This window comes from Ranitomeya imitator, chromosome 4 (genome assembly GCF_032444005.1).
Source record: "Ranitomeya imitator isolate aRanImi1 chromosome 4, aRanImi1.pri, whole genome shotgun sequence".
NCBI lineage: Eukaryota > Metazoa > Chordata > Amphibia > Anura > Dendrobatidae > Ranitomeya > Ranitomeya imitator.
This window is the reverse complement of record NC_091285.1, coordinates 683861939-683886024: the sequence shown is the minus strand read 5'-3', so window position 1 is coordinate 683886024 and position 24086 is coordinate 683861939. Positions and strand designations below refer to the sequence as shown.

General features: G+C 41.7%; 2 non-coding genes across 2 annotated transcripts; one reads left to right on the top strand and one right to left on the bottom strand.

Annotated features, from left to right (window-relative positions):
• Window positions 1-265: 265 nt before the first annotated feature.
• On the bottom strand, window positions 266-347 carry TRNAL-AAG (transfer RNA leucine (anticodon AAG)). The gene has a single exon. It is a non-coding gene; the product is annotated as a tRNA-Leu (tRNA).
• An 8719-nt stretch (window positions 348-9066) lies between these two features.
• TRNAQ-CUG (transfer RNA glutamine (anticodon CUG)) lies at window positions 9067-9138 on the top strand. Its single transcript has one exon. It is a non-coding gene; the product is annotated as a tRNA-Gln (tRNA).
• Window positions 9139-24086: the final 14948 nt, after the last annotated feature.

Here is a 24086-nt window from a genome sequence, read left to right as displayed (position 1 = left end):
TAGTTGATGAGTCAGTAAAATAATTCACGGTAATGCAATTGAAATAGTTTTGTAGCAGTCATTTGTGGTCCTAAATGAAAATAGGAAATAATGTTAAAATAGATAATATTTAGCTTTATTTTGCCATATAATTAATTTTGATATTCAAGTGCAAAAACAGACTGGCAGGAAAACACACATAACATTACCAATGAGAAATTATTGATGACGACGGAAAATAAATCATGGGAGACTGAACAAATATCTGGAAGCCAAAAGAGCTTGCTGGCAGCGGTGGGATTCGAACCCACGCCCCCGAAGAGACTGGAGCCTTAATCCAGCGCCTTAGACCGCTCGGCCACGCTACCTGTGCCACGTCATGAGCTGTTGTGCCATCTGACAAGGAGATAACTCCTATCCCTGCGCTGAAGTTTATCATGTTTATTTTAGGAATTTTGCAGTTTTTTACACAATTAAAAACTGCATAAAATAATGAGTTAAACACCATGAGTGAGAGTCCTGCTGTATGTAACCGCCGGCTCCTGTGCACAGAACCTTCATATTAACCCCTTTACCCCCAAGGGTGGTTTGCACGTTAATGACCAGGCCAATTTTTATAATTCTGACCACTGTCCCTTTATGAGGTAATAACTCTGGAACGCTTCAACGGATCCCGGTGATTCTGACATTGTTTTCTCGTGACATATTGTACTTCATGACAGTGGTAATATTTCTTTGATAGTACTTGCGTTTATATGTGAAAAAAGGGAAATTTGGTGAAAATTTTGAAAATTGCACAATTTTCCAAATTTGAATTTTTATGCAATTAAATCACAGATATATGTCACACAAAATACTTAATAAGTAACATTTCCCACATGTCTACTTTACATCAGCACAATTTTGGAACCAACATTTTTTTTGTTAGGGAGTTATAAGGGTTAAAAGTTGACCAGCAATTTCTCATTTTTACAACACCATTTTTTTAGGGACCACATCTCATTTGAAGTCATTTTGAGGGGTCTATATGATAGAAAATAACCAAGTGTGACACCATTCTAAGAACTGCACATCTCAAGGTGCTCAAAACCACATTTAAGAAGTTTTTTAACCCTTCAGATGTTTCACAGGAATTTTTGGAATGTTTAAATAAAAATGAACATTTAACTTTTTTTCACAAAAAATCTACTTCAGCTCCAATTTGTTTTATTTTACCAAGTGTAACAGGAGAAAATGGACCCCAAAGTTTTTGTACAATTTGTCCTGAGTACGCTGATACCCCATATGTGGGGGTAAACCACTGTTTGGGCACATGACAGAGCTCGGAAGCGAAGGAGCGCCATTTGACTTTTCAATGCAAAATTGACAGGAATTGAGATGGGATGCCATGTTGCGTTTGGAGAGCCACTGATGTGCCTAAACATTGAAACCCCCCACAAGTGACACCATTTTGGAAAGTAGACCCCCTAAGGAACTTATCTAGAGGTGTGTTGAGCACTTTGACCCACCAAGTGCTTCACAGAAGTTTATAATGCAGAACCGTAAAAATAAAAAATCATATTTTTAAACAAAAATTATATTTTCGCCCACAATTTTTTATTTTCCCAAGGGTAAGAGAAGAAATTGGGCCCCAAAAGTTGTTGTACAATTTGTTCTGAGTACACTGATACCCCATACATGGGGGTAAACCACTGTTTGGGCGCATGGCAGAGCTCGGAAGGGAAGGAGCGCCGTTTGACTTTTCAATGCAAAATTAACAGGAATTGAGATGGGACGCCATGTTGCGTTTGGAGAGCCACTGATGTGCCTAAACATTGAAACCCCCCACAATTGACACCATTTTGGAAAGTAGACCCCCAAAGGAACTTATCTAGAGGTGTGGTGAGCACTTTGACCCACCAAGTGCTTCACAGAAGTTTATAATGCAGAACCGTAAAAATAAAAAATAGTTTTTTTCACAAAAATTATATTTTCGCCCCCAATTTCTTATTTTCCCAAGGGTAAGAGAATAAATTGGACCCCAAAAGTTGGACAATTTGTCCTGAGTATGCTGATACCCCATATGTGGGGGGACCACCGTTTGGGCGCATGGGAGGGCTCGGAAGGAGTGCCATTTGGAATGCAGACTTAGATGGAATGGTCTGCAGGCGTCACATTGCGTTTGCAGAGCCCCTAATGTACCTAAACAGTAGAAACCCCCCACAAGTGACACCATTTTGGAAAGTAGACCCCCTAAGGAACTTATCTAGATGTGTTGTGAGAGCTTTGAACCCCCAAGTGTTTCACTACAGTTTATAACGCAGAACCGTGCAAATAAAAAAATAATTTTTTTACACAAAATTATTTTTTAGCCCCCAGTTTTGTATTTTTCCAAGGGTCACAGGAGAAATTGGACCCTAAATGTTGTTGTCCAATTTGTCCTAAGTACGCTGATACCCAATATGTGGGGGGACCCACCGTTTGGGCACATGGGAGGGCTCAGAAGGGAAAGAGCATCATTTGGAATGCAGACTTAGATGGATTGGTCTGCAGGCGTCACATTGCGTTTACAGAGCCCCTAATGTACCTAAACAGTAGAAACCCCCCACAAGTGACCCTATATTGGAAACTAGACCCCCCAAAGAACTCATCTTGATGTGTTGTGAGAACTTGGAACCCCCAAGTGTTTCACTACAGTTTATAACGCAGAGCCGTGAAAATAAAAAAAAAAAATTCCCCCAAAATTATTTTTTAGCCCGCAGTTTTGTATTTTCCCAAGGGTAACAGGAGAAATTGGATGCTAAATGTTATTGTCCAATTTGTCCTGAGTACGCTGATACCCAATATGTGGGGGGAACCACCGTTTGAGCACACGGGAGAGCTCAGAAGGGAAAGAGCATCATTTGGAATGCAGACTTAGATGGATTGGTCTGCATGTATCACATTGCGTTTGCAGAGCCCCTAATGTACCTAAACAGTAAAACAACCCCCACAAGTGACCCCATATTGGAAAATCAACCCCCCAAGGAACTTACCTAGATGTGTTGTGAAAACTTTGAACCCCCAAGTATTTCACTAAAGTTTATAACCCAGAGCCGTGAAAATAAAAAATATTTTTTTCCTCACAAAAATTATTTTTTAGCCCCCAGTTTTGTATTTTCCCAAGAGTAACAGGAGAAATTGGACCCCAAATGTTGTTGTCCAATTTGTCCTGAGTAGGCTGATACACCATATATTGGGGTAAACCCCTGTTTGGGCACACGGGAGAGCTCGGAAGGGAAGGAGCACTGTTTTACTTTTTCAACGCAGAATTGGCTGGAATTGAGATCGGACGCCATGTCGCGTTTGGAGAGCCCCTGATGTGCCTAAACAGTGGAAACCCCCCAATTATAACTGAAACCCTAATCCAAACACACCCCTAACCCTAATCCCAACGGTAACCCTAATCACACCCCTAACCCTGACACACCCCTAACCCTAATCCCAACCCTATTCCCAACTGTAAATGTAATCCAAACCCTAAATTTAGCCCCAACCCTAACCCTAACTTTAGCCCCAACCCTAACCCTAACTTTAGCCCCAACCCTAGCCCCAACCCTAACCCTAGCCCTAACCCTAGCCCTAAGCCTAACCCTAGCCCTAACCCTAGCCCTAACCCTAATGGGAAAATGGAAATAAATAAATTTTTTTAATTGTTTAATTTTTCCCTAACTAAGGGGGTGATGAAGGGGGGTTTGATTTACTTTTATAGCGGGTTTTTTACCGGATTTTTATGATTGGCAGCTGTCACACACTGAAAGACGCTTTTTATTGCAAAAAATATTTTCTGCGTTACCACAATTTGAGAGCTATAATTTTTCCATATTTAAGTCTACAGAGTCTTGTGAGGTCTTGATTTTTGCGGGACGAGTTAACGTTTTTATTGGTAACATTTTTGGGCACGTGAAATTTTTTGATCGCTTTTTATTCCGATTTTTGTGAGGCAGAATGACCAAGAACCAGCTATTCATGAATTTCTTTTGGGGGGAGGCGTTTATACCGTTCCGCGTTTGGTAAAATTGATAAAGCAGTTTAATTCTTCGGGTCAGTACGATTACAGCGATACCTCATTTATATCATTTTTGTATGTTTTGGCACTTTTATACGATAAAAACTATTTTATAGAAAAAATAATTTTTTTGGCATCGCTTTATTCTCAGGACTATTACTTTTTTATTTTTTTGCTGATGATGCTGTGTCATGGCTCGTTTTTTGCGGGACAAGATGCCGTTTTCAGCAGTACCATGGTTATTTATATCTGTTTTTTTGATCGCGTGTTATTCCACTTTTTGTTCAGCAGTATGATAATAAAGCGTTGTTTTTTGCCTCGTTTTTTTTTTCTTACGGTGTTTACTGAAGGGGTTAACTAGTGGGACAGTTTTATAGGTTGGGTCGTTACGGACGCGGCGATACTAAATATGTGTATTTATATTGTTTGTTTTTTTATTTAGATAAAGAAATGTATTTATGGGAATAATATTTTTTTTTCTTTATTTAGGTATTTTTTTTTTTTTTTTACACATGTGGAATTTTTTTTTTTACTTTTTAACTTTGTCCCAGGGGGGGACATCACAGATCGCTGATCTGACAGTTTGCACAGCACTCTGTCAAATCTGACTTGCAGCACTGCAGGCTTACCGAGCGCCTGCTCTGAGCAGGCTCTGTGAAGCCACCTCCCTCCCTGCAGGACCCGGATGCCGCGGCCATTTTGGATCCAGGCTTGGAGCAGGGAGGGAGGTAGGGAGACCCTCGCAGCAACGCGATCACATCGCGTTGCTCCTGGGGTCTCAGGGAAGCCCGCAGGGAGCCCCCTCCCTGCGCGATTCTTCCCTATACAGCCGGCACACCGCGATCGTGTTTGATCGTGGTGTGGCGGGGGTTAATGCACTGGGGCGGTCCGTGACCACTCCTGGCACATAGTGCCGGATGTCAGCTGTGATAGGCAGCTGACACCCGGCCGCTATCGGCCACGCTCCCCCCGTGAGCGTGTCCGTTCGCGTATACGTACTATCCCGTCAGTGGTCATACGGGCCCACCCCACCTCGACGGGATAGTACGTCATATGTCAGAAAGGGGTTAATGATCGTTCTCCATATTATTATTATTTATTATTGGAAATGCCCTATTGATGGCCGGACGACACATGTCAGCACTTTCTCCCTAATGTGACCCCTTATTTCCTTACAGATTGTAGCTTGTGAGCAGGACCCTCGCTCCTCCTGTAACTGGTGATATGTGTTATTCTATAATGTCTTTATTGTCTGTACATGTCACGCTCAATTGTAAAGTGCTGAAAAATTTGTTGATAAAATATAACTATTAAAATTAGTTTTGTTGCACTTTATTTATGGTTGTGAAAGAAAGAATGCTCTGGCCCATACCGGGATCGAAGCCGTGACCTTGGTGTTATTAGCACCACGCTCTAACCAACTGAGCTAACCGGCCATGCAAAGTCTTTCTGCTCTGGCCTCTTTGGGGGCGAGCGTGTGAATCCCACTGCTGTCGGGAGACTATTTTGCACTTTGTTTTTTTCTCTTTACACTACAATGTGGTCTCTCGTGATATATTTCGCATCTTCATCAAGTATATTTCCTCCCCAAAGATATTGGCAGCAGATGGTAATTCAGCTCCTTGGAAAACTTGGCCGGACTACCTGATGTGTTTCCACAATATTTCATTTGCTGAAGGCGTTGTCCTGCGTGCGAAAAATTTCACCTTGGCCAAAGTGATTGAAAAATACATGTGTTCGATAGATGATTAAGAAAAGTTACAAAAGTTCCATCAGTTTCTTACTCTCTCCTTTGTCACCTTGAACTTCTGCCATCCTTTGCTTTCTTGACCCACAAGAAATAGTTTCGAATCTGTTTTATAACGGGATGTCATCACATTAGTTGACCAAGCGGGTGAAAAGTTTTGCTACTCTTTTCTATAAGGAGATGTTTTCCCATTAGTTGACCAGAACATTTTGCATGAGGAAACAGGAGAAAGATCATCCGGGCGATCGTGTGATAACTCCACTGGTCACTTATTCAGAAGACATTTTGATACTAAATGGTGGAAGGATACTTTTCTCCCAATCGGTTGGCAAAGGAGTAGAAAACCAAAGAAGGGCTCAAATAGTAATGACACTTACAGCTCTGAAGCAAATATTCCATAAAAATGATTAATAAATGGGGAACTAGCAGGTGGCGCCACTCCATAAAAGCAAACAGAAAGAGCAGGAGAAAAGGAGGAAACTCAGTAATAATAATAATTCCAAACAAGGGAAGATGCAAAATTCTCTATCATGTCACATGCACAATAAAAACATGGTATCATCAGGATGGCAGATTAGGTAAATACAATATGAAGAAATGTCTTAGCAAAACAAAAGAAAGACAAAGAATGTATTGATAGGATATAAGTATATAAAGGATTATATGGTAACACAAGTTTACTGCTTAATAATAATAATAATCTTTATTTATATAGCGCCAACATATTCCGCAGCGCTTTACAGTTTAGCAGTTTCAAACACAACAGTCATAAGTAACAACGTTAACAATACAATAATAAAGCAAAATAAGACAAAATAAGCCGCTCCTGCTGGTGAGAGCTTACAATCTACAATGAGGAGGGGGAGATACAAAGTACAGGTGTGTATTTACAATGATGTATTTACAATGATGGCCGAGCCATCTTCAGGGGGTGGGGGATAGATGGAGAGAGTGAATGGGCCACACACACACACACACATACAGTTATATGAAAAAGTCTGGGCACCCCTTTTTATCTTAAGCTTAATGTTTTATAAAAATTGTTTTTTTTTGCAACAGCTATTTCAGTTTCATATATCTAATAACTGTTGGACACAGTAATGTTTCTGCCTTGAAATGAGGTTTATTGTACTAACAGAAAATGTGCAATCTGCATTCAAACATAATTTGACAGGTGCATAAGTATGGGCACCCCACCAGAAAAGTGACATTAATATTTAGTAGATCCTCCTTTTGCCAAAATAACAGCCTCTAGTCGCTTCCTGTAGCTTTTAATGAGTTCCTGGATCCTGGATGAAGGTATTTTTGACCATTCCTCTTTACAAAACAATTCCAGTTCAGTTAAGTTGGATGGTCGCCGAGCATGGACAGCCCTCTTCAAATGATCCCACAGATGTTCAATGATATTCCGGTCTGGGGACTGGGATGGCCATTCCAGAACAGTGTCATTGTTCCTCTGCATGAATGCCTGAGGAGATTTGGAGCGGTGTTTTGGATCATTGTCTTGCTGAAAGATCCATCCCCTGCGTAACTTCAACTTTGTCACTGATTCATGAACATTATTGTCAAGAATCTGCTGATACTGATACTGAGAGGAATCCATGCATCCCTCAACTTTAACAAGATTCCCAGTGCCGGCATTGGCCACACAGCCCCAAAGCATGATGGAACCTCCACCAAATTTTACTGTGGGTAGCAAGTGGAATGCTGTGTTTTTTGGCCACCATGCATAACGCCTTTTTGTATGACCAAACAACTCAATCTTGGTTTCATCCGTCCACAGGACCTTCTTCCAAAAAGAAATTGGCTTCTCCAAATGTGCTTTTGCATACCTCAGCCGACTCTGTTTGTGGCATGCTTGCAGAAACGGCTTCTTTCGCATCACTCTCCCATACAGCTTCTCCTTGTGCAAAGTGCATTGTATAGTTGACCGATGCACAGTGACACCATCTGCAGCTCTCTGGAGGTGGTCTGAGGATTGTCCTTGACTGATATCACCATTCTTCTTTGCCTTTCTGATGTTTTTCTTGGCCTGCCACTTCTGGCCTTAACAAGAACTGTACCTGTGTTCTTCCATTTCCTTACTATGTTCCTCACAGTGGAAATTGACAGGTTAAATCTCTGAGACAGCTTTTTGTATCCTTCCCCTGAACAACTATGTTGAATAATCTTTGTTTTCAGATCATTACACAGTTGTTTTGAGTAGCCCATGATGCCACTCTTCAGAGGAGATTCAAACAGGAGAACAACTTGCAAGTGGTCACTTTAAGTAGCTTTTCTCATGATTGCATACACCTGGCTATGAAGTTCAAATCTCAATTAGGTTAGAAAACCAAAAAAAGTGCTTTAGTAAGTCAGTAAAAAGTAGGTAGGAGTATTTAAAACAAGAAAATGATAAGGGTGCCCATACTTATGCACCTGTCTAATTTTGTTTGAACGCAGATTGCACATTTTCTGTTAGTACAATAAACCTCATTTCAAGGCAGAAACATTACTGTGTCCAAGGCAGAAACATTACTGTGTCCAACAGTTATTAGATATATGAAACTGAAATAGCTGTTGCAAAAAAAACAATTTTTATAAAACATTAAGTTTATGATTAAAAGGGGTGCCCAAACTTTTTCATATAACTGTAACATGACTTTGATTACTGAATGTGATAGGCCGCTCTGAGCAAATGTGTTTTGAGCGAGCGCCTAAAACTATGAAAATTGTGGATGGTCCTAATATCTTGGGGTAGAGCATTCCAGAGGATTGGCGCAGCACGGGAGAAGTCTTGGAGTTGGGAGTGGGAGGTACGGATTAGTGCAGAGGTTAGTCAAAAGTCATTTGCAGAGCGCAGCGGTCGGTTAGGCCGATAGACAGAAATGAGGGAGGAGATGTAAGGGGGTGCCGAACTGTGGAGACCTTTGTGGGTGAGAACAAGTACTTTGAATTGTATCCTGTAATAAATGGGCAACCAGTGTAACGACTGTCGAAAAGCGGACGCGTCCGAGTAACGATTAGCCAGATGGACGACCCTGGCTGCTGCATTAAGGATGGACTGGAGAGGGGAAAGTCGAGTAAGGGAGAGGCCAATTAATATAGCGTTGCAGTAGTCTAGGCAGGAGTGGATCAGGGCGACAGTGAGGGTTTTTGTTGTTTCCATGGTGAGGAATGGGCGGATTCTAGAGATGTTCTTTAGGTGTAGGTGGCACGAGCGGGCAAGAGATTGTATGTGGGAGGTGAAGGAGAGATCGGAGTCAAACATAACACCCAGACAGCGCGCCTGCTGCCGGGGTGTTATTAGGGTGCCACTCACAGAGAAGGAAATGGTTCCATGGTGTAATGGTTAGCACTCTGGACTCTGAATCCAGCGATCCGAGTTCAAATCTCGGTGGGACCTGCAGTTTTGCTAATTTCTTTTCTTTATAATTAGTTGATTTTTTTTATTCACAAATCTCAATAATACAAACTGGCAATACTCAGAAGTAGGGAAAATTGCATATTTTTGCCAATTTTAAGATTTCTGGTGAAGTATGTATAAATGAGAATTTCAGTAAACATATTTTAATGGCAAAAAAACATAATATTAGCAATTAGAAATATAGTTGATGAGTCAGTAAAATAATTCACGGTAATGCAATTGAAATAGTTTTGTAGCAGTCATTTGTGGTCCTAAATAAAAATAATGTTAAAATAGATAATATTTATGGTTATATTTCCATATAAATTATTTTGATATTCAAGTGCAAAAACAGACTGGCAGGAAAACAGACATAACTTTACCAATGAGAAATGATTAATGACAATGGTAAATAAATCATGGAAGACTATATTGAAAAAAAAAAAAAAAAGCATTTCTGGCAGCAGGATTCAAACCCACACCCCCAAAGAGACTGGAGCCTTAATCCAGCGCCATAGACCGCTCAGCCACACTACCTATGACTATGTTATTAGGATGTTGTGAAAGAACAGGAGATTAGGAAATAACATGATCATTTATAAAAATGTTGAACAACACTGAGGCCAGGACAGAGCCTTGTTGTACCTCGCTTCAAACACTCTTCTAATTGGATGTGCAGCCATTTTTTATCACTCTTTGAGTATGATCACTAAGGCAGTTATGAATCCACCTAACCGTATCCTTGTTAATCCCATACTTGGTAATTTTTTCAATAAGGACAGTATGAGATACTTTATCAAATGCTTTGCTAAAGTTGAGATGTACTATATCTACCGCATTTCCCTGATCCACACAGTCAGTGAGTCCATCATAGAAGGAAATTAGCTTAGCCTGGCATGACTTGTTTGTTGCAAACCCCTGGCTCTGGTTACTTACATACATGTTGTATAATAACACAGGTCTGCGACTAAAAAGCTGTTTTAATTATTTTTATCTAATTTCCATGTATTTTGGTGTGGTGAAAACAAAAAAAATATTGAAAAAAAAATCCTGGACGTCAGGATTTGCCACAAAATGCAATATTCTCTTCAAATTTAGTATATTTTTCTCAATTTTTGGTATTTTTTTAAATTAGGGTTTTGAAAGTCAAAATTACTATTAATTAATTCACATCAATGCATTGAAGATATACAAGACTCTGACTACAAAAAAAATCGTCGGACGAATTTCAAGCTTTAGGTTGCCTGATGAGTTTGAAAGTGCATTTCCTCCATTCCCATCTTGACAACTTTCCTGAAAATTTGGGAGCTGTGAGTGAAGAGCAAGGTGAACGATTCCACCAGGACATTAAGGAGATGGAAAGAAGATACCGGGGAAGATGGAGCATTACAATGATGGCAGAATACTGTTGGAGGCTTCAGAGAGACATTCCAGATGCTACTCGCAAGCGTAAATGTACCGAGAAGCTTCACAGGGAAGAAGAATCGATTTTAGTGTGTGTTAGTGAGCTCATTGCAGTTAAAAAATTACTTTCATGAAACATTTGTAATAAAAAATTAATTGTATGAGTCTATTTTCATTTATTTTGAGGTATTGTCTTATTTAACATAGTTACTTAAATTGTCAGAAAACGTGATGTCCTATGACAAAACGGAGGTCATTTTCGGGTTTCAGCGCACTTAAAAACATAAAGATTACGTGGAATAACCAAAACAGCTCTTGAAATTTTTTTTTTTTGCAGACCTGTGTAATTTGTTCAAAGGTCTTTCTTGGTATAAAATTATTAATCCTGTAAAAATCCTATAGCATCTTTGAATTTTATTTTGCTTTTGACATACCCCTAATCCTTTTTTGCTGCTTTGGTCTCCCTTGCAAGCCTCACTACATTACTGGCTTTAGCTCTTCTGACTTCATTCCTTGCAGGCAGCATTATATTCTTCTTTAGATATGCTATCTTTCCTTTAATTAATATACATTTCTTATTTCCTTTTTAAGAAGTAATTCACTTCTATGTTCATCCATCCTGGTCTCTCTAAATGCTTCCAATTCTTCTTTCTTTCCGGTATTGTTACCAATTGAACTGTGAGAATTTTATACCCTCAGGATCCTGATCGCTGCTGCGTGTCAAACTAAACAATATCGCTAGCCAGGACGCTGCAACGAGATGTAAGAATGAACCGGTATCTAATAGAAATGATTTTGACCTCTGAATGAGTGGGGGAAGTACATTTCTCCAAAAAAATCAGATGGCAGCAGATTGTAAGTCAGCACCATTGAACGTCCAACCGCTCTACCTGATATTTCTCAACAGTATTTCATTTGCTGAAGGAATTGTCCGGTCGGTGGAAAAATTGCACCTTGGCTAATGTGATTGAAAAATACATGTGGTCAATAGATGATTAAGAAAAATTACAGAAGATTTCACCACATTCTTATTCTCTCCTTTGTGTCCTTGATCTTCTCTCATCCTTTGCCTTCTTGACTCAATGAAAACTTTTTCTACTCTTTTCTATTTCGAGATGTCATCACATTAATTGACCAAAACAGTCTGGATAATGAAACAGGAGAAAGATCATCTGGGGGATTATGTGTGTCACGCACACGCCCAGACTGGTTGGCGCGGGCATGCGGGGGTGTGGCCCCACTGGACCACAGACCAAACTTCCCTGGAAGGGGCATAACTAAGTAGCTTCCTAGGTGTTCGCTGGAGCCTCTGATGGTGAGGTCAGACTTGTGCAATAGGAAGCTACCAGGTGCCACTCCAGGGTGATGTCCGGCTGTGGCTGCTGATCCCACTAAGGAACGGAGCGGGCACGGCTGGCACTCTGGCTGACAGGTGGGCACGGCTGGGACACAGGCAGGCAGACAGGTACAACAGAGACACTGGCGGGCAGGCGGACACGGCTGGCTCTCTGGTAGGCAGGTGGGTACGGCTGGAACATAGGAAGAACCGGTAGGGACCGGTCTGCAGGCAGGTATGTGAAACAGGTAGGAACCTGTTCAGACAGGAGGACTAAGTAACAAGTAGAGAAAGACCGCAAGAGCGGATGCAGAGCGAAAGCACAAGAGCTAGAACCAAGAACAGAAACGCAGGAGGCTAAGTACGAGTAGAAGGTGGAACTAAGAGAAGAGAAAGAGAAGGCAGAGCCAAGGGCGGAGCCGCAAGAGGCGGAGCCAAGGGCAGAGACGCTGGAGGTGGAGCCAAGAGCGGAGACGCTGGAGGCGGAGCCAAGAGCGGAGACGCTGGAGGCGGAGCCAAGAGCACAGATGCTGGAGGCGGAGCCAAGAGTGGAGATGCTGGAGGCGGAGTCAAGAGCGGAGATGCTGGAGGCGGAGCGAAGAGCGGAGACGCTAGAGGCGGAGCCAAGAGCGGAGACGCTGGAGGTGGAGCCAAGAGCGGAGACGCTGGAGGCGGAGCCAAGTGCTGAGACGCTGGAGGCGGAGCCAAGAGCAGAGACGCTGAAGGCGGAGCCAAGAGCAGAGACGGAGCCAAGTGTAGAAACAGGAGGCGGAGCCAGATAGAACCGCAAAGAGCGGAGCCAGATAGAACCGCAAAGAGCGGAGCCACAGAGCAAAGCCAGAGAGTGCGAAGCAAGGTCAGAGTGCAGAGCCGCAAGAGTGCGGAGTGTAAGCAGACTGAGAACACAAGGTAAGACAAAGCACAGGCCCAGACCACAGGGTGGAGCTGCACTATATACAGGAGGTCTCCTGGCAATTGGTCAGGAACTGATTAGACAGATGCACCTGATTCCTATAAGAACTAGAGAGTTCAGGCGCCGGCCCCCTATACACATAGCCATGAGGCATGCAGAGAGCAGAGACACAGAACATGGAGCTGGCATTAAAGAGAAAGCACATCATGGCCTGGAGCAGTGGGTAAGATTGTGTGAGAGATGTGAGGCCATGACGTGATGCCAGCAGAGTTGTTACAATGTGATAACTCCACTGGCCACTGATTCAGATAATATTTTGATACTAGTCTGTGGAAGGATACTTTTCTCCCTGTCGGTGTGGCAAAAGACCAGAAAATCAAAGAAGGGCTCAAACATAATGGCATTTAAAGTTCTTAATAAAATATTACATAAAAATGAATAACAAATGGGGAACCAGCAGGTGGCGCCACACCACACAAAAAAAACAGAAAGAGCAGGAGCTAAGGAGGAAACTCAGTAATAATAATAATTCCAAGCAAGGGAAGTAAGAAGCAAAATTCACTATCATGTCACATGTACAATAAAAACATGATATCATTAGGATGGCAGATTATGTAAATACAATATGAAACAATGTCTTATCAAAATAAAAAAACACAAATAATTTATTAACAGGATAAAAATATGTAAAGGGTTATATGGTAACACAAGTCTACTGCTTACAATATGTTGTATGACAGACCGAGCCCGAAACAGCGGAGACAGCCAGGTAAATGAATAAGAAAGTGCTGAGATGAAAATCAGAGTAACAGAATAGGCATTACAGCCTGCAGGATGCGGTGCCAAGCCCCGACGCGCGTTCAAGCACAATCCATACATCTGAGGGTTGTATCAAACCTGCAGAGGAGACTCTATTTGTGCACAGATAACCAATTATAAACAATGAAAATGCTGAGGAACGTGAAACCTAAAGTAAAAATCATATGACTGAATGTGAGAAAGAAAATCAATCTAAATTAACATATGATAAATATAATAAAATATGAATGCATGTGAACATATCAAAAGATATGAAAACAAAGTAAAAATAAAATGTTAAGGAGTGCGGAATCTCAAAACATTAATGTAGATCAAAATATGTAATTACGTAAAATAATGAAAAGTTGTGAAAATACAAGAAAAATACATAAATAAGTATAGATGCAAATATTGATATATGTGAATGTCTTATCACACTACATACCTGTGGACAAGACCATATGTCAATAGCGTCATGAAGAAGGTCAGTGATTGGGCACATCAGCTGGTTCCATGGTGTAATGCTACACTCATCAGGAGGGCGTTAAACTAGAAGAAGAGGGGACGGGAAGAAAAACATTAGACTCGAACAAAGACGACCCAGGAAAACATACTCAGAAGGGAGGTAAGAACATTTCTAAAACAATCCACAGTGAGGAGATTGGAACAAAACAAAATCCTCTAAACTGCATGCTCGCAAACGCCAGAAGCCTGACAAACAAGATGGAAGAACTAGAAGCAGAAATATCTACAGGTAACTTTGACATAGTGGGAATAACCGAGACATGGTTAGATGAAAGCTATGACTGGGCAGTTAACTTACAGGGTTACAGTCTGTTTAGAAAGGATCGTAAAAATCGGAGAGGAGGAGGGGTTTGTCTCTATGTAAAGTCTTGTCTAAAGTCCACTTTAAGGGAGGATATTAGCGAAGGGAATGAGGATGTCGAGTCCATATGGGTTGAAATTCATGGAGGGAAAAATGGTAACAAAATTCTCATTGGGGTCTGTTACAAACCCCCAAATATAACAGAAAGCATGGAAAGTCTACTTCTAAAGCAGATAGATGAAGCTGCAACCCATAATGAGGTCCTGGTTATGGGGGACTTTAACTACCCGGATATTAACTGGGAAACAGAAACCTGTGAAACCCATAAAGGCAACAGGTTTCTGCTAATAACCAAGAAAAATTATCTTTCACAATTGGTGCAGAATCCAACCAGAGGAGCAGCACTTTTAGACCTAATACTATCTAATAGACCTGACAGAATAACAAATCTGCAGGTGGTTGGGCATTTAGGAAATAGCGACCACAATATTGTACAGTTTCACCTGTCTTTCACTAGGGGGACTTGTCAGGGAGTCACAAAAACATTGAACTTTAGGAAGGCAAAGTTTGAACAGCTTAGAGATGCCCTTAATCTGGTAGACTGGGACAATATCCTCAGAAATGAGAATACAGATAATAAATGGGAAATGTTTAAGAACATCCTAAATAGGCAGTGTAAGCGGTTTATACCTTGTGGGAATAAAAGGACTAGAAATAGGAAAAACCCAATGTGGCTAAACAAAGAAGTAAGACAGGCAATTAACAGTAAAAAGAAAGCATTTGCACTACTAAAGCAGGATGGCACCATTGAAGCTCTAAAAAACTATAGGGAGAAAAATACTTTATCTAAAAAACTAATTAAAGCTGCCAAAAAGGAAACAGAGAAGCACATTGCTAAGGAGAGTAAAACTAATCCCAAACTGTTCTTCAACTATATCAATAGTAAAAGAATAAAAACTGAAAATGTAGGCCCCTTAAAAAATAGTGAGGAAAGAATGGTTGTAGATGACGAGGAAAAAGCTAACATATTAAACACCTTCTTCTCCACGGTATTCACGGTGGAAAATGAAATGCTAGGTGAAATCCCAAGAAACAATGAAAACCCTATATTAAGGGTCACCAATCTAACCCAAGAAGAGGTGCGAAACCGGCTAAATAAGATTAAAATAGATAAATCTCCGGGTCCGGATGGCATACACCCACGAGTACTAAGAGAACTAAGTAATGTAATAGATAAACCATTATTTCTTATTTTTAGTGACTCTATAGCGACAGGGTCTGTTCCGCAGGACTGGCGCATAGCAAATGTGGTGCCAATATTCAAAAAGGGCTCTAAAAGTGAACCTGGAAATTATAGGCCAGTAAGTCTAACCTCTATTGTTGGTAAAATATTTGAAGGGTTTCTGAGGGATGTTATTCTGGATTATCTCAATGAGAATAACTGTTTAACTCCATATCAGCATGAGTTTATGAGAAATCGCTCCTGTCAAACCAATCTAATCAGTTTTTATGAAGAGGTAAGCTATAGACTGGACCACGGTGAGTCATTGGACGTGGTATATCTCGATTTTTCCAAAGCGTTTGATACCGTGCCGCACAAGAGGTTGCTACACAAAATGAGAATGCTTGGTCTGGGGGAAAATGTGTGTAAATGGGTTAGTAACTGGCTTAGTGATAGAAAGCAGAGGGTGGTTATAAATGGTATAGTCTCTAACTGGGTCGCTGTGACCAGTGGGGTACCACAGGGGTCAGTATTGGGACCTGTTCTCTTCAACATATTCATTAATGATCTGGTAGAAGGTTTACACAGTAAAATATCGATATTTGCAGATGATACAAAACTATGTAAAGCAGTTAATACAAGAGAAGATAGTATTCTGCTACAGATGGATCTGGATAAGTTGGAAACTTGGGCTGAAAGGTGGCAGATGAGGTTTAACAATGATAAATGTAAGGTTATACACATGGGAAGAGGGAATCAATATCACCATTACACACTGAACGGGAAACCACTGGGTAAATCTGACAGGGAGAAGGACTTGGGGATCCTAGTTAATGATAAACTTACCTGGAGCAGCCAGTGCCAGGCAGCAGCTGCCAAGGCAAACAGGATCATGGGGTGCATTAAAAGAGGTCTGGATACACATGATGAGAGCATTATACTGCCTCTGTACAAATCCCTAGTTAGACCGCACATGGAGTACTGTGTCCAGTTTTGGGCACCGGTGCTCAGGAAGGATATAATGGAACTAGAGAGAGTACAAAGGAGGGCAACAAAATTAATAAAGGGGATGGGAGAACTACAATACCCAGATAGATTAGCGAAATTAGGATTATTTAGTCTAGAAAAAAGACGACTGAGGGGCGATCTAATAACCATGTATAAGTATATAAGGGGACAATACAAATATCTCGCTGAGGATCTGTTTATACCAAGGAAGGTGACGGGCACAAGGGGGCATTCTTTGCGTCTGGAGGAGAGAAGGTTTTTCCACCAACATAGAAGAGGATTCTTTACTGTTAGGGCAGTGAGAATCTGGAATTGCTTGCCTGAGGAGGTGGTGATGGCGAACTCAGTCGAGGGGTTCAAGAGAGGCCTGGATGTCTTCCTGGAGCAGAACAATATTGTATCATACAATTATTAGGTTCTGTAGAAGGACGTAGATCTGGGTATTTATTATGATGGAATATAGGCTGAACTGGATGGACAAATGTCTTTTTTCGGCCTTACTAACTATGTTACTATGTTACTATGTTAATGGTTAGCACTCTGGACTCTGAAACTGAACTCAGGAACTGAAGTTTTGCGAATTTCTTAACTTTAAAATTTGTTGATTTTTTTTAATTCACAAACCTCAATAATACAAACTAGCAATGCTCAGAAGTAGGGAAAATTGCATCATTTTGCCACTTTTAAGATTTCTGGTGAAATATGAGTAGGGGATGCACGAGAGAAAAGGTTGCCTGATGAGTTTGAAAGTGCATTTCCTCCATTCCATTCCCATCTTGACAACTTTCCTGAAAATTTGGGAGCTGTGAGTAAAGAGCAAGGTGAACGATTCCACCATGACATTAAGGAGATGGAAAGAAGATACCAGGAAAGATGGAGCATTACAATGATGGCAGAATGCTGTTGGAGGCTTCAGAGAGACATTCCAGATGCTACTCGCAAGCGTAAATGTACCGAGAAGCTTCACAGGGAAGAATAATCGATTTTAGTGTGTGTTAGTGAGCTCATTGCAGTTAAAAAATGACTTTCATGAAACATTAGTAATAAAAAAATAATTTTATGAGTCTATTTTCATTTATTTTGAGGTATTGTCTTATTTAACATAGTTACTTAAATTGCCAGAAAACATGATGTCCTATGACATCCATCCTGGTCTCTTTAAATGCTTCAAATTCCAATTGAACTGTGAGAATTTTATTTACCAAAATCTCCCATCCTTCTTGGATATTTCTGTCCTTTAGAACATCCATCCATTGGACCTTTCTTACCCTCTTCTGAGTCCGTTAAAATCTGCGTTTCTGAAGTCCAACTTTAAAGTGTGAATCCTCTCTGGTCCTGGTCTTGTAATCCAAAATTCGAGGATAGCATGATCGCTGCTTCCTAAATTCCCAGCCACCTTTACTTCCTCAACCATTTCCTCCCTGTTGGTAAGAATTAGTTCTATGATCGCAGATCCTCTTCTACCTTTTCTGGATTCATTACTTTTGCCTGAGAGAGATTCCCAACAAATATCTAGATAGATAGATTTCTGGAGAAATTGCAATAAGCAAGAATATCAGCAAATTAATTTTTACGACAAAACACACATAACATGAGAAATTCGAAATTTACCTGAGTCTGTAAAATAAGTCATGAGAGGCCTTAATGATAATACCGATGCAGAAAAACTGTAGAAAAATTAATGATGGCTGAACCGTACATGACAAGCACTTTCTACTTATTGTGTCCCCTATTTCCTTAAAGATTGTAGTTAGTGATCCGGACTCTCGCTCCTCCTGTAACTGGTGAATTATTGTACGGTGTTGCATATTTTGGTGCTATATAAATAAAATAAAAAATTATTAATATACAAGCAATGCAACTAAGGCTACTTTCACACTTGCGTTTTTAGAAATCTGTCACAATCCATCGTTTTGGGAAAAAATGGATCCGGCAAATGTTCTCGCAGGATGCGTTTTTTACCCATAGACTTGTATTAGCGACGGATCGTGACAGATGGCCACACGTCGCGTATGTCGTGCAAGGGATCCTTCGTGTTTTGGCAGACCGTCAGCAAGAAAAAAACGTTCAAGTGAACGTTTTTTTGTCCGTCGCGTCCGCCATTTTCTACCACGCATGCGCGGCTGAAACTCTGCCCCCTCCTCCCTAGACTTCAGAATGGGCAGCGGATGCGTTGAAAAACTGCATCCACTGCCCACGTCGTGCACAAATTTCTCAACGTACGTCGGTACGTTGGCCCGATGCATAGCAACGGACCCGTACCGCTGCAAGTGTGAAAGAGGCTATATACATATCCAAGTCGCCTAGATAAAATACTAAGTACAGTAAAAAAAAAAATGTTTATAAAAATAGGAAAAAATAAAAAAAAAGTTTAAATCATCCACCTTTTCCCCCCATAAAATTGTGCATATTTAATGAAATCATGTCCATAAAAGTCCAATCTATCCAAACATAAATCTAATAAACAAAATTGGTAAATGGCATAATGAGGAAAAAATTAAAAGGCACATTGCAATTTTACAAGAGTCAATCAAAGCAATGTATCTACTCCATGATGGCAGATATGGGGGTAAATGCCCTTTTTTTAGAATTTTGCCTCACTTGGGAATTTGCTTCTTAAGGTACCGTCACATTAAGCGACGCTGCAGAGATATAGACAACGATGCCGATCGCTGCAGCGTCGCTGTTTCGTCGTTGTGTGGTCGCTGGAGAGCTGTCACACAGACAGCTCTCCAGCGACCAACGATGCCGAAGTCCCCTGGTAACCAGGGTAAACATCGGGTTACTAAGTGCAGGGCCGCGCTTAGTAACCCGATGTTTACCCTGGTTACCATTGTAAATGTAAAAAAAAAAAACACTACATACTTACATTCCGGTGTCTGTCGCGTCCCCCGCCTTCAGCTTCCCTGCACTGTGTAAGCGCCGGCCGTAAAGCAGAGCGGTGATGTCACCGCTGTGCTCTGCTTTACGGCTGGCCGGCGCTGACACAGTGCAGGGAAGCTGACGCCGGGGGACGCGACAGACATCGGAATGTAAGTATGTAGTGTTTTGTTTTTTTACATTTACAATGGTAACCAGGGTAAATATCGGGTTACATGCGCGGCCCTGCGCTTAATAACCCGATGTTTACCCTGGTTACAAGTGAAGACATCGCTAAATCGGTGTCACACACGCCGATTCAGCGATGTCAGCGGGAGATCCAGCGACGAAATAAAGTTCTGGCCTTCTAGCTCCGACCAGCGATCTCACAGCAGGATCCAGATCCCTGCTGCCTGTCAAACACAACGATATCGCTATTCAGGACGCTGCAACGTCACGGATTGCTATCGTTCTAAAGTCGCTCAGTGTGAAGGTGCCTTTAGTTTGTATATCCTATTGACTTCCATTATGTTCAGTACTCGAGTTGAGTATGACATCGAGTTGAGTCTGAGCATCTGACCTGCTCGATTCCAGCATTGAGCACTCCCAGCATTTTAATGCTCCACCATCATTAGAGGTCAGCAATAGAAAGAGTGTGTTCATATGTTAATACACTCCTTTTCAGACAATAGCCCATTGTTACACCTGAACATAAGCCCAACTGGGAGCCTTGGAACAGAGAGGGGCATCAGAGAGGGTTATAAATGGTATAGTCTCTAACTGGGTCGCTGTGACCAGTGGGGTACCGCAGGGGTCAGTATTGGGACCTGTTCTCTTCAACATATTCATTAATGATCTGGTAGAAGGTTTACACAGTAAAATATCGATATTTGCAGATGATACAAAACTATGTAAAGCAGTTAATACAAGAGAAGATAGTATTCTGCTACAGATGGATCTGGATAAGTTGGAAACTTGGGCTGAAAGGTGGCAGATGAGGTTTAACAATGATAAATGTAAGGTTATACACATGGGAAGAGGGAATCAATATCACCATTACACACTGAACGGGAAACCACTGGGTAAATCTGACAGGGAGAAGGACTTGGGGATCCTAGTTAATGATAAACTTACCTGGAGCAGCCAGTGCCAGGCAGCAGCTGCCAAGGCAAACAGGATCATGGGGTGCATTAAAAGAGGTCTGGATACACATGATGAGAGCATTATACTGCCTCTGTACAAATCCCTAGTTAGACCGCACATGGAATACTGTGTCCAGTTTTGGGCACCGGTGCTCAGGAAGGATATAATGGAACTAGAGAGAGTACAAAGGAGGGCAACAAAATTAATAAAGGGGATGGGAGAACTACAATACCCAGATAGATTAGCGAAATTAGGATTATTTAGTCTAGAAAAAAGACGACTGAGGGGCGATCTAATAACCATGTATAAGTATATAAGGGGACAATACAAATATCTCGCTGAGGATCTGTTTATACCAAGGAAGGTGACGGGCACAAGGGGGCATTCTTTGCGTCTGGAGGAGAGAAGGTTTTTCCACCAACATAGAAGAGGATTCTTTAATGTTAGGGCAGTGAGAATCTGGAATTGCTTGCCTGAGGAGGTGGTGATGGCGAACTCAGTCGAGGGGTTGAAGAGAGGCCTGGATGTCTTCCTGGAGCAGAACAATATTGTATCATACAATTATTAGGTTCTGTAGAAGGACGTAGATCTGGGGATTTATTATGATGGAATATAGGCTGAACTGGATGGACAAATGTCTTTTTTCGGCCTTACTAACTATGTTACTATGTTACTATGTTACTATCATGACTGGCAAATTAGCAATTCATTACCAAATACAGAGCAGGGAAATCTAACACCAATGCTAACATGCTGTCCATGCTTCCTACTGGTAAAGAGCCTGAAGGTGAGGAATGGGAAGAAGTAGAGAAGCCAGATTTCCACCAATTGTTTGTAAAGCAAGTAACTCCTGCAATGAGGTGACATCCTCAGCCTTGTCTGACCAGCAAGAGAAACAGTTCCAAAGTGACAATATATCCAAATCCAGGAAGAGAGCAGAATGTTGTATACTTCAAAAACATCGTCACTATGAAGAGTGGACCCCATAGAGACCAAGGCAGCCACAGGAACATTGAGATGAGCAGACTGTTGAGACAGTCTAAATGGCCATCCTTTGAAAGAGGACTACTGCTTTGAAGAACCATTGATCCAACTACCTGTGAGTGAGTAATCATGATCTTTGGACTGAGGCAACATGCCAACATAGGCTTCAAAGACAATCATAACCAATCTGAACATTTTAGTTTCCACAAGACTGAGGCCAAAATCAGAACAAGATTCTATTGGATCAGGATGAGAGATGCCATAGGCTATGTGCACATATTGCAGATTTGTTGCGGATCCGTAGCGTTTTCACCAAATCCGCAAAGGATTGTTCAAGCAAGGTTAATCAATGAGATTCCAGAATTGGTGAGCTCATGCTGTGGAAAATTCTAACCTGATTCACAACGTTTTATTTTCCACAGCATGTCAGTTCTTTTTCTGGATCTGCAGCGTTTCTGCACCATTGACTTACACCGAGTCAGTCAAATCCACAGCCAAACCAGACGTGTAAAAAGGTTTGCGGATTTACATTCCAAAAATGCTGCCGAAAGGAAATGATGTCAGGAGGAAGAGTGTGTGGGTGGACAATATGTGTGAGCGGAGAATATGTGTGAGTGGAGAATATGTGTGGGCGGAGAATATGTGTGGGCGGAGAATATGTGTGAGCGGAGAATATGTGTGAGCGGAGAATATGTGTGAGCGGAGAATATGTGTGAGCGGAGAATATGCGTGAGCGGAGAATATGTGTGAGCGGAGAATATGTGTGAGCGGAGAATATGTGTGAGCGGAGAATATATGTGAGCGGAGAATATGTGTGAGGGGAGAATATGTGTGAGCGGAGAATATGTGTGAGCGGAAAATATATGTGAGCGGAGAATATGTGTGAGGGGAGAATATGTGTGAGCGGAGAATATGTGTGAGGGGAGAATATGTGTGAGCGGAGAATACTGTATGTGTGGGTGGAGAATATGTGTGAGCGGAGAATATGTATGAGCGGAGAATATGTGTGAGCGGAGAATATGTGTGAGCGGAGAATACTGTATGTGTGGGTGGAGAATATGTGTGGGCGGAGAATATGTGTAAGCGGAGAATATGTGTGAGCGGAGAATATGTGTGAGTGGAGAATATGTGTGAGGGGAGAATATGTGTGAGCGGAGAATATGTGTGAGCGGAAAATATATGTGAGCGGAGAATATGTGTGAGGGGAGAATATGTGTGAGCGGAGAATATGTGTGAGGGGAGAATATGTGTGAGCGGAGAATACTGTATGTGTGGGTGGAGAATATGTGTGAGCGGAGAATATGTGTGAGCGGAGAATATGTGTGAGCGGAGAATATGTGTGAGCGGAGAATACTGTATGTGTGGGTGGAGAATATGTGTGGGCGGAGAATATGTGTGAGCGGAGAATATGTGTGAGCGGAGAATATGTGTGAGTGGAGAATATGTGTGGGCGGAGAATATGTGTGAGGGGAGAATATGTGTGAGCGGAGAATATGTGTGAGGGGAGAATATGTGTGAGCGGAGAATACTGTATGTGTGGGTGGAGAATATGTGTGAGCGGAGAATATGTGTGAGCGGAGAATATGTGTGATGGGAGAATATGTGTGAGCGGAGAATACTGTATGTGTGGGTGGAGAATATGTGTGGGCGGAGAATATGTGTGAGCGGAGAATATGTGTGAGCGGAGAATATGTGTGAGGGGAGAATATGTGTGAGCGGAGAATACTGTATGTGTGGGCGGAGAATATGTGTGAGCGGAGAATATGTGTGAGCGGAGAATATGTGTGAGCGGAGAATACTGTATGTGTGGGTGGAGAATATGTGTGGGCGGAGAATATGTGTGAGCGGAGAATATGTGTGAACGGAGAATATGTGTGAGCGGAGAATATGTGTGAGCGGAGAATATGTGTGAGCGGAGAATATGTGTGAGCGGAGAATATGTGTGAGCGGAGAATATGTGTGAGCGGAGAATATGTGTGAGCGGAGAATATGTGTGAGCGGAGAATACTGTATGTGTGGGTGGAGAATATGTGTGGGCGGAGAATATGTGTGAGCGGAGAATATGTGTGAGCGGAGAATATGTGTGAGTGGAGAATATGTGTGGGCGGAGAATATGTGTGAGGGGAGAATATGTGTGAGCGGAGAATATGTGTGAGGGGAGAATATGTGTGAGCGGAGAATACTGTATGTGTGGGTGGAGAATATGTGTGAGCGGAGAATATGTGTGAGCGGAGAATATGTGTGATGGGAGAATATGTGTGAGCGGAGAATACTGTATGTGTGGGTGGAGAATATGTGTGGGCGGAGAATATGTGTGAGCGGAGAATATGTGTGAGCGGAGAATATGTGTGAGGGGAGAATATGTGTGAGCGGAGAATACTGTATGTGTGGGCGGAGAATATGTGTGAGCGGAGAATATGTGTGAGCGGAGAATATGTGTGAGCGGAGAATACTG